Source organism: Canis aureus, chromosome 26 (assembly GCF_053574225.1).
Source record: "Canis aureus isolate CA01 chromosome 26, VMU_Caureus_v.1.0, whole genome shotgun sequence".
NCBI lineage: Eukaryota > Metazoa > Chordata > Mammalia > Carnivora > Canidae > Canis > Canis aureus.
In genome coordinates, this window is record NC_135636.1 from 32,592,500 (window position 1) to 32,603,947 (window position 11,448).

General features: G+C 52.2%; 1 long non-coding RNA gene across 2 annotated transcripts; it reads right to left on the reverse strand.

The window, feature by feature from the left end:
- Nucleotides 1-7,412: 7,412 nt before the first annotated feature.
- On the reverse strand, nucleotides 7,413-11,072 carry LOC144298338 (uncharacterized). Of its 2 annotated transcripts, none has more exons than XR_013365290.1 (3): nucleotides 10,660-11,072; nucleotides 10,264-10,342; nucleotides 7,413-7,896 (listed from the first exon to the last, which is right to left on the reverse strand). It is a non-coding gene; the product is annotated as an uncharacterized LOC144298338 (long non-coding RNA). The 2 variants fall into 2 exon arrangements; XR_013365291.1 differs by having other exon boundaries at nucleotides 10,264-10,477.
- Between the last annotated feature and the right edge of the window lie 376 nt (nucleotides 11,073-11,448).

Genomic DNA, 11,448 nt, shown 5'->3' on the forward strand with positions numbered 1-11,448 from the left:
CCCCCTTGCCTTCTCTGAGCTCCCTGGAAAGATGAGGGTTTGGGTCCCAGGGAGGAGGAGCTGGGGCTGTGGCTGTGAACAGCCCAGGGAGAACCGGAAAGACGGAGTCCTCTCTCCGCAGCTCTCACGATTTACATGCTGCTTTGTGCAATCTTGTCATTTTGAAATATCATATTTAAATTCCGCTTGAAGATGAAAGGCACACGTGAAATGTCGCTTATACTTCATTCAAGGTTTTTTCTCTCCAGTCCAGCACTAATGGGCTCTGGCCACACCTCTGCACCTGCAGCTTCCCCGAGGGCCAGGAGGAGATCTCTGGAGAGGGATGGAGTCCTGACCAGCTGCTGAAGGTGGTGGGTGTGCTGCAGGGTTGCCTCTGGGATCCTCCCCTCTCTCATCTTCAAGGGTCCCAGGTCTCTCCCTTCCTCCTTCCCCTTTCCCGGGTCTGTCTCCTCAGAGCAGGGGAAGCCTTATTCATTCATTTGTTCAACAACAATTTTATTAAGTGCTTAACATATGCCCAGGGCTTTATAAGTGTAACCTCCACAATAATCCAGTGCCTCCGTTTGGGTTCATCCAGAGCTGACCCTGAGACAATGATTCAGGTGCAAATAGTGATCCCAAGCAACTCAAGGGGGTGGGGAGGTGAGGGGGAGGCAGCTCATAAGGGATGCATCATGAAGCAGCTTACCATGGTGGGCAACCAGAGCTTGACTCTACTGGAGAATTCTGAGAAGCAATGTTGAAGATATCCTTCTGACTTACCCCCACCTGCTCGCAGTAAAGTAAGAGTGTTTGAGTGGCCTTGGTTCCCCAGCAGCTCCAACCAAAGAGCCCAGACTGGAGGAAGCACGACTTTAGCCCAACACTAGCCCCACAGTCCTGGGAGGTAGGTGTCACTATGGTCCCATGTTACATATGAAGGAACTGAAGTTCAGCAAGGCTAAACCATGGGTTCGAAGTCACACAGAATGAAAAGCTTAAATGCCCGATTCCAAATCCAGGGCTCTTTCAGCCATACCGTGATGGACTGAAGCAGTATCAGGACCTGGTAGGGTCTAGTGAGAGAGGACAGACAAGAATAGAAGTAGGAGGATTGGGTAGATTAACCTAGCAGGGAAATACCATTCCGCCAAAGTTGCTGCTTCTGTTTCCCAATTCCTCCCTACCCCCACAATCCACCTACAAGCCCTATGGAACCTCCCATCAAAATACACCCCAATCTAACCACTGCACCTTTCGCCCCTACCACTGTCCTAGTCTGAGCCACAATCATCTCAATGCCTTTGATTGTGGTGATGATGATAATTATGATAGTGATGGTGGTAGTGGTGATAATGATGGTGACGATGATGGTGATGGTGATGATGGTGGTGATGGTGATGATGGTAATGATGGTGGTGGTGGTGGTAGTGGTGATAATGATGGTGGTGATGATGATGGTGGTGATAATGATGGTGGTGGTGATGGTGGTTGTGATGGTGACGATGGTAATGGTGGTGGTGGTGATAATGGTGATGGTGATGTTAGTGGTGGTGATGTTAGTGGTGATGATGGCCGTAGTGGTAGTGGTGATGATGATGGTGATGGTACAAAGTGTCAATGGCTTCACTGCCTTCAAACTATTCTTTCTTCTCACCCTTCTATCTCTGTACAGCAGGCAGAGTGGTTCTTGTAAAACAAAACCCCAATTCTTCTGAAAGCCCTCCTACTAAAAACCTTCCAGAGAGATCCCATACCACTTAAAATAGTATCCCAAATACTTGCCCTGGCCTCTGAGGCCTAATGTCTCCCATACCATTCACTGACAACCAATCCACACCTCACTTTACAAAGCCAGCCACACAAACCTCCTTTTGATTCCTGAGACATACCAAGCTCATTCCTGCTTTGGAGCTTTTGCCCTTGCTGTTTTCTCTGCCTAGAACACTCATAGTCCAGCCACTCCCATGGCCAGCTCCTTCCACATCCGGGTCTCTGTTCAGATGTCCTTCCTTCAAGAGGACTTCTCTAATCATCCCATATGACATTGCCTCCTCTGACACGCTCTCTCTCATCACCTTAATTTTCTAAGCATTTATCATTACCTGAAGTTATCTTATTTGATTCATTTTTTTAATCATCTGCCCCCCTCAATACAATGTAGTTCCTTGAAGGCGGAGATCACGTGGATTTTTGCTCACCTTTGTGTATATGTGGTACATAGTAGGTGCCTAATAAAAATCTGTTGGATGGATGAATGAATGAATGAATGAATGAATACCTCTTTGCCCCTCTGTTTCCTCCTGAAACTGTCGCCTCACCACCCAACTTAACTCTGACCTCCCTGGTCCAATGAGTGAAATGAGAAAATGCACTTGAAGTACCTAGTGCTCATTCATTGCTCTCACGATTAATATAATAAGAACCAGGCAGCCTGAATGATAACTAATGTTATTCTCTCCCCCATGGTTCCCAGCACCTGCTCTGGTCCCACTGCCTGCCTCATTCTCTCATTAAGAGGGCTGGGATGACAGAGAGCTGTGCGGTCCTGGGTAGGAGAGGGGCAGGTGCCTCGGTGGGTGCCATGAGCCCAGACCCAGCTGTGCTAACTTTGCACCCAGTGTGGGCCATCAGCCACCAGCAGAGGATCCCAGTTTAATCATATGTCAGCTTCCCCATTCATCTTCGGCTCTATCTGAGGGCTCATCTTTCTCCACCCTCTGGTATCATGGTGATTGATGATCCTGCACCAGCCCTGCTGCTGGCTTAGCACAGCTCACACTGGGTGCCCCGCTTCTCTGAGCTCTTTGCAGTTGGAGCTGACTTGGGTTGGGATCATCTTTCTTTTAAGGAGCCCTGTTATGGACTGAATTATGCCCCTGCCTTTATGTGTTGAAGCTCTCTCAAGTTGACTGTTTTTGGAAATAGGGCTTTTAAGGAGACAAATAGGGTTAAATGAGTTAATATGATGGGGACCCTGATCCCTTTACTTGCATCCTTATATGAAGAAGAGACACCAGAACTGTCTTTGGGCACACAGAGGAAAGGAAAGGCCATGTAAAGACGCAATAATAAGACAAGAAACCAGGAAGACAGTTCTCACCAGAAACCTAATTTTCTGGCACGTTGACCTAGATTTCTAGCCTGCAGAGCTATGAGAAAATACATATCTGTTGTTAAACTCCTTCAGCTTGTGGCGTTTTGTTATGCAGCCTGAGCAGACTGAGACAAACCCTGCCTTCAGATTCTGGAAGGAAGGAGGATGGGATTTGGAGAGATGTCTTCAAGTAGGAGTGTTTCCCTGGGCAAAGGCAGAAATGCCCCTGAGCAGAGGAGGTGTCTCACCTGGGATTCAAGTGAGTGCTTCTCTGGGACAGGCAGTGTTTAGTGGCCAGATGGAGCTGGATGGCAGACCTGAGCTCCAACCTACCCATGTGGGGCTGCGGGTAACTTGCCCAACCTCTCTGTACTCTTGTAGATTCAATCTTCTGTTCCTATGTCACCACAGGCGGTGGAAGGATGATGCAAGGGAATCTGCAGCCACTCCACAATGACATTCAGTGCCCAGGACTGGGCTAGGCTGGGGCCAGAGTAATAAACAAGACAGGGAAGGTCCCAACTCTCTTGGAACCCACACACTATCCAGAGACATACACTAACATAGAAACAAAATTATTGGGGCGCCCAGGCAGCTCAGTTGGTTGAGCACATCCAACTCTTAATTACAGCTCAGGTCATGATCTTAGGGTGGTGGTATAGAGCCCTGCATCTGGCTCCGCCCTCAGCATAGGGTCTGCTTGAGTTTCTCTCCCTCTCCCTTTGCCCCTCCCCTTGCTTGTGCATGCACACGTGCTCTCTCTCTCTCTCGCTCTAAAATAAATAAGCAAATAAATAAATAAATAAATAAATTCTTAAAAAATATTTAAAAAGAAAAGCAAGCCTCTAGAAAGGAGAGAGAGGAAAAGGGAATGTGGGTAGGTCTGTGTTTTGGATGGCCAGGGAAAGGCCTGAGTTTGGAAGCCCCAAGAAGCAGACCCTGAGCCAAAAATTGGAGGGTAAGCAGTTTATTTGGGAGGTGGTCCCAGGAAGACCCTGTTGAAAGGGAGATGCGAGATAGGAAGGCTGGAGCCAGAGCAGGTTTCGATGGTGGGCAGCTGGGGCTGGATGCTGCAGGGATTTCTGGGAAACGATATAGATATACTTGAGGCATGCATCAATGAAGGAGTAAAGAAGACACAGTGTTATCCACTGACCACCTCTGTTGGTTGAGTGCTGCTTCCAGGGGTGTTAACTCTCTGGTACATCTGGTCCATTTCACAGATTCAAGGCTGACCAGCTTCTGTGTCATAGAATGACCCTGGGCCAGGGTTCCTTATGATAGGAAGCCATCAGTGAGGACAGGATCGGTGGGCGCCAAGGGGATGTGGGTGGGGCAGATGTGGGTGTAGCACCTGCTACAGAAGGCCTCTCTGAGGAGGTGACCCTTGAACTGGCACCTAAATGAACAGGGGCCAGCCATTGGAAGAGTCTGGAGAAGGGGTCTGAGGACGGAGGGAACAGAAAGAGGTCAGCCAAGGCCATCGTTGCTGGAGCAGCATATGCCTGGGAGGAGAGGGTGTCTGGGGCAGCTGGGCTAATGGATATTAGCTTCCTCCCAGGGCTTTCCCATCCTGCCCTCTTCATCTCCGTCCTCAGGACACCTCCCACCCTTGTACCCACCTACAGCAGAGTCAGTGATTGGCTGACCAGGGGTGGGCGGGGCCTTGGTGGCCCCAATCCCAGGAGGCCCTATCCTTTCATTGGCCCCCCGAGGGAGGTGGGAGGGCTGCAGAGATGCTGCTCACCTAAGGGAGGTGACAGGCAAGAGAAGTTGGACTTCTATGGCCACTACTGCCCTCACTTCCCCCAGTGCTAGAGGAGACACTGATGCGCCTCCCTGGCCACTCAGTGATGCTCTGATGTCACACGGGCATGCGCCCTTCTGACTCTAAGCAGTCCCCACACCCAGTGACCTCGGTAGCCCAATCTAGTCCAGTGGCCAGATCAGGTGGGCAAAATGGCAGTGAGGTGACCCAGTGAGGCCCCTTCCTGGGAGGGGGGATCATTCCACATTCATCAATGCCCCTCCTCTCTGGTGGGCCCAACCAGTGCCCAGCTCTGATGCCCAAGCAGCAGAGCGAACCCTCCCCACTCCCTCCATACCTATCTCCTTGCTCCTCCCCTTCCCCTCAGGGGCCCCAGCATTTTCTGAGCTTAGCCGTCCTCCCTGGCCTCAGAGCCTTGCTTGTGCTGTTCTCTCTTCCGGGAATGCACCCCCGTCAACTTCAGGCCGCTAACAATTTCAACATGCAATCAACCAAAACTTCTGTCCAAGCCAGGCTCTGGGGATGGACCACTGGATCAATGCAGACCTTCCTTTCAGAGTGTGTGGTCTAGGGGAGGAAGAAAGACATTAAAATAACTCGGCACACAAAATATGGTATGATCACAAGGTGCGGTGAGTAAGATGAAGGAGAAGGAGCCACGGGGACACAGGGCAGGGACGGGCACACAGGGCAGGGACATGACCCGGGCTGCTGTTCCCCAGGGGTTTCAGGAGTGATTTTTAAGCTGAGCTTGAAAGATGTCGGAAGAAGACAAGTGGGCAGTGGGCCGATGGGGTGGGGACTAGAAATGGACCCTAAGAGGTTTGGGAAGACTAGAAGGTTTATATCTATGGAACCACACGGCCTAGGAAGTCTGAGACCACTCCCAGCTTGCCCTCAGCAACCCCGAGTATGGCCCCCCAATGCTCTGGTGTGCGACTGCCCTGCTGGTCTACTCGGGGGTCTGTCTGGGGTCCCCCAGGGCTCTAGCCGCTGACAGGGTCTCGTACATTCTTGGAGGCCTTCCTTAAAGTTCCTCTGCTGGGAAGCCTAATCCTGAAACCAGAAGAGCTCCGACGGCCCACACGTTGGTCTCTGCAGTGGAAATTCCTCAGGCTGCCACTGGGGGGGCAGGGAGCCCAGGCTTGGGCGGGGAGGGGCTAAGGGTGCGAGGGTGCTGCTGGGACCGGCTGTGGGCAGATGACTCCTCACCTTGTCCAAAGGTCTAGTACCCCTCCCTGCCTCTCACATATGGAGAGCACAGGATACGTGCAGTTGGGGCTTTAAGGGATCCGTAAGAGACTTCATCCTCCGACGGGTTGAGGAGAGGTCCCCTGTCTTGGTTTTCAGGCCTGGATGGGGAATGAGTGAATGTCACTGCTGTGCTTTGTAAGTCCTGGCATCAGTGTTGGGGTGGTGGAAAGAAATGATTCCTGGCAAACCCATCCCACTGTCTTCTACCCCCCTGGGGGGCTGGGGAGGCACTGATGAGAGGGTGGGACATGCGTTCTATTGAAAGCCCTCATCCCACCCCAGACACTTTGCATTCTGGGGGAAGGGAAATGGGAGCCACTTGTCCTCCTCCCTGAATACTGGCTGGCAGGAGGCCCAGGGAGGGGGCTCCCAATAGGGAATCTGCAGCTGCCTGTCTTTAAGGTAAAATTACCGTAATTACTCCAATTACCAAATCCATCAAGAGCTCCGGACTGAGGAGGCCCAGAAAACAATTGGATCTAAAGCAAGTGAGTCATGGGGAGGGGCCACTAAGTGTAGAGGGGGGCAGTGATTGATGTGAGACTAGGCTCTTGATTGGGATGGGGGTGGGAGACAGCAGAGAAATCATGATTAGCAAGACGCCACTTTGCCCCCTCAGTAAGATTTTCCTCCTTATATTGGGTGGATATTCTCCTATATTTTCGCCAGCATATTTTGCCTCTATTTCAAATAAGAAAATAACCCTCTCGGCTTGTCCTTTCACAGAACCCTGTACCCCGTAGCCAACTGACTTGGGCCTTCTTTATCTCCCGTCAGAGTGTAAAGTAGAAAAAAAACCGAAGAACCATGACTGGCTCCTGCTCTGGGCCAGGCCCTGGGCACAGAGCTGTTCAAGCTTCCTCCCTTAAAACCCCAAGGAGCAGGTGGCGGCCCCTCTTACAGCCCGGGCTGTCGTGCCTTTCCTCTTGACCTGCATGCTCCGGAGACCAGACACAGGCTTGGCTTCCTCAGCACCCCTCCCCGCAGCCTGCCTGGTAACCTGCACTTGGCACACACAGGAGGAATGTGGTGAGGGAAATAAATACAAGACGGGCAGATGTGGGTTACTGAAAAAATCACCTAACCGGACATGTCCCCTTAAACCACCCTGTCTCTTCCTGTGCCTTCTCCATCCAACTGGCATCCCGGTTGGACCCTGGTGCCTGCAGCTCCTGATGGGACTGGACACGCGTGGAAGACGGCCGTGACCATGCCCCTGAGATGGAAGGGTGGCCCCGACCCCTTGCGAGAGTGATTGTAGCATTGTGGTGGTGTGCACGCGTTACTATTATTAAAAATGTGTGCGTAACATAAAGTTTGTCATTTTTAAAAACCACTTATTTATTCATGATAGAGAGACAGAGAGGGGCAGAGACACAGGCAGAGGGAGAAGCAGCCTCCATGCAGGGAGCCCGATGCAGGACTCGATCCTGAGTCTCCAGGATCACGCCCTGGGCCAAAGGCAGGTGCCAAACCGCTGAGCCACCCAGAGATCCCCCAGAAACAGCCACAATTTAAAAAAAAAGTGTTAACCTGTCACCTGGTTACTTCCCCCATATGCTGGATTTAACGGATGTTCCAAGAAGGGGCACCCATGACTTCTGGCACCCTGCTCCCCTGCCAGCCTACTTCTGAAAACCATGGCTCTCTTCAGTCACTTATTCATTCATTCCTCAGTGTGTCAAGAGCTCTGCTGGATGCTGAGGATTGAGGATGAGCAACACTGGATACGGCCCTGGCCTCCAGAAGCTCTCAGACTGCAGGAAAAGCAGGCCTTGATCGTGGCATCTCTGTCCTGTGGCATTAAAGACCCAGAAGCTGTTTCCAGAACCTAGACCTGGAGGCATTGTCTCAGCCCCCCAGCAAGGATGCTTCTTGGTGGCCTGGCCAGATGTCCCTTCTCTTCCCTCGGCCTCTGGTTTCTCATCTGGGAGAAGAGGTGATCACTCCCCTCCCCGCCTCATTCATTGTCTCTTCCTCCTCAGAGAGGTCAGCTAAGGAGAATTATCACACCCATTTTGCTGAGGAGCAGACTGAGGCACAGCAGGGGAGCGCCAGTGTCATGTTTGCTCTGCTGAGTCCTCGCCAGGGCCTTTCCCTGGACAGCCCCCATCCTTGGATCTCCTCTCCTGTCCCCAGGCCCCCTCAGCCTGCCAGGCACTGACCGCTCCTCCACGTGGGCTCCTGGAAGGTCGGTACCCCCCAGTGTCTGAGGGCAGAGGCAAGGGGCTTGCGGGACCCTCTCAGGGCACCTCCCCTCCACTCCCCGCCAGCCTCTGGCCTCCAGCTGGAGCAGCCTTGCCCCAGGGCACCAGTGGCCCAGGACACCAGGTGGCTTGCCTGCAAGCACCTGTTCTGTGCCACGTTCTGCCCCACCCCTGTGAGCACAGACTCCACAGTCCCCCAGAGGTGGCTTTGCTTCTTGGCTGATGGGTGGGGCCTCAGGTGAGGTGCTGGGTGCCTCCAGGTCTGCTTCCTGGTCCATGAGACCACCACCACCGCTGGGGGGATGCACTGTGCCCGCTTGATGGGATGCCACTGTATTGTCAGCTCGGCGGCTGCAACCACACCGCAGATGGGGTTTGAACAACAGAGACACACTTCTCACAGCCCCGGAGGCTGCAAGTGCCAGATCAAGATGTCATCGGGCTCACTTTCCCCGAAGGCCTCTCTCCTTTCCCCGAAGGCCTCTCTCCTTGCCCCAGAGTGAGGACAGCCGCTCCCCACTCTGTCCTCACAGGAACTTTCCTCTGTGCGTGCAATGTCTCCGGGGGGCTCCTCCTCTTCTCCTGAGGACTGAAGACCTTAGGACCTCATGTAACCTTAATTACCTCCTTAAAGGTCCTCTCCCCAAATACAGTCACACTGGGGGATGAGGGCTTCAAACTGTGACTTTTTTTTTTTTTTGGTGGGGGGATATTCACAATTCAGTCATAACAACTACTCAGCAATTAAAAGGGAGAAAAATGAATGATAGACAAGAGAAGCCGGATGTAAGATGTTCACTCTATGATTCCAATGATTCGCATAAATGCTGGAAAAGTCAGAATGAATCTATAGTGATAGAAAGCCGGTCTGTGGTACCCGGACTGCGGGAGGCCAGTGGGGGGACTGGCTGCAAAGGGGCGTGAGGGGACTTTCAGGGTGATGAAAATGCTGCATCATGATGGTGGCAGTGGTTGCACAGGTGTATACATTTAACAAAACTTGTTCAACTGTGAAAACAGGCGCATTTTATTGTGTTTAAATTATACCTCCATAAACCCTAACTCGAAGGGTTAAAAATAAAGTTCTAGTGAGGTTGCTGTTAGGAGGAAATGAGTTAGTGCCTGCAAAGTGCATAGAGTGGAGCCCGGCACAGAATAAGTGCGCAAGTAAATGGTAACCATGGTAACCTGAAAACAAGACATCGGCTCCAGCTCTGTAAATGGGGCAAGAGAGAGAAATAAACCACAGGGGGGCCCTGGGTGGCTCAGACAGATAAGCATCTGCCTTTGGTTCAGGTCATGATCATGGAGTCTTGGGATCGAGCCCCACTTGGGGCTCCCAGCTCAGTGAGGGAGCCTGCCTCTTCTCCCTCAGCTCCTCACCCCACTCAGTGCCCTCTCTCTCTCTCTCTCTCTCAAATAAATACATACAATCTTAAAAAAAAAAAAAAAAGAAAGAAAGAAAGAAAGAAAGAAAGAAAGAAAGAAAGAAAGAAGAAAGAAAGGAACACAGGGAGTACACCCGGAGAAGGGGAATGAGGAGAGGAAGAGCAGACAAGCTGAGCCAGTGAACTTGGCTCCTAGGCTCAAGGAGGGAGTCCCCATCATGTCAGTGGTTTGCAGGGACCAGCCACCAGTGCTCTGCTAATTCTGATGCTGGTTCTCTTCATTCACTCATTCATTCGTTCCCTGAACAGCACCCTGGATGACCACCCAGGACAACAAAGACGTCAGTAGCTGCTTCTCAGGCGTTTGCCTGGCTCAGTCAGTAGAGCCAGCAACTCTTGATCTCGGGGTTGTGAGTTCGAGCCCCACATTGGGTGGAGAAATCACTTAAAAAAAAATAAAGCTGCCTCTATTTACTGAGTGCTTCCTGTGTGCAGGACGCTGCTCGGTGCCTGACAGGTAAGGTTGAACCAAATGGGAGAGTTGATACTCAACCAGTTTTCACTCACCGACACAGTAGTTTCCCATGGTTCAGCCAAATATGTGATCGCTCTCATGCTGATGACAAGGCCGTAGATATTCTTCTTTCTGTGGTGGGGAAGAGTGGTGTTCGGGAAGGTGAAGTGACAAGCCCAAGGTCACACAGCTGTAAGTGGCTGGCCTGGAACGCAGGCCCGACTCAGAAACGCATAGGGTACGCATTCCTTGCCTTAAAGAGACCAACTAGGAGGGAACAAGCACGTTAAATAGTCTCCCTGGATTTCCTTCATGCATCCCCTCAGGCCCCAGACAGGCTGCCTTAGGTCTTCAGACTCTGGATAAATGAGCCCTGGCGTTTCCAGGGTGCCAAGGTCCCCCCACCTCTGCACACAGCTCCCCTGCCCACCAGGACTTCCCACCCCTACCTGGCTTGCTTCTCCCCAGGGCCTTGGGGGGGCTTGTGGCTGGGGGCACTGGCCCCGCTCTGGTCAGTGTTGTATTTGCGTTGTCCTCATTCTGCCCATCTTATCCTCACTCTGTACCAGCCTCCTGAAAGCCTCCCACCATTTCAGATTTGTCTTTAATTCACAGCTCATTAGCAGATCAAAGAAGACAGAACTGCCCTGCATCCAAGATACCCCAGGCAGCCCCCTCCTCACACTCCACAAGCACCCCTGTTGGCTCCAGGCAAGGGACATCCCTTGGTTGTTCTGTGAAGCTGGAGTGGGGCTGGGACCTGGCTCTGGACTCCTCCATCTGTAATTGGGCCAGAGATTCAGCTGGTGGGGCTGAGGCTCAGGCACTGGGAAGCAGCCTCAGCCCCCTCCTCCGGAGCCTGACTGAGTAGGACAAGGACAGTTAATTCCTCTGGTGTTATCAGCTGGGCACAGGCGCTGGTTGCATAGCAACCCAGATTGCTCTCTGTCTCCAGTGCTCAAAAAAAAAAAAAAAAAAAATCAGCATTTTTCTCCAACCCCACATCAGTGAGATGGAAATGGGCCCTGGGGCAGCCCAGACTGGCTGCCCTCTTTGCAGGAAGGCTCCACCTATCCCCACGCAGACTTCTCGCCTCCTGGATGCCAGATAGGGGTAGGAATTCACCAATCATCTACCCCTGCCATGAAGGGCTGGGTCAGGGCTTGTAGGAGGGAATGCTGGGTGGGCCTGGGGGCTGAGTGACAGGACGGTAACTGGAGGAGCCCCAGCCAGTCCTG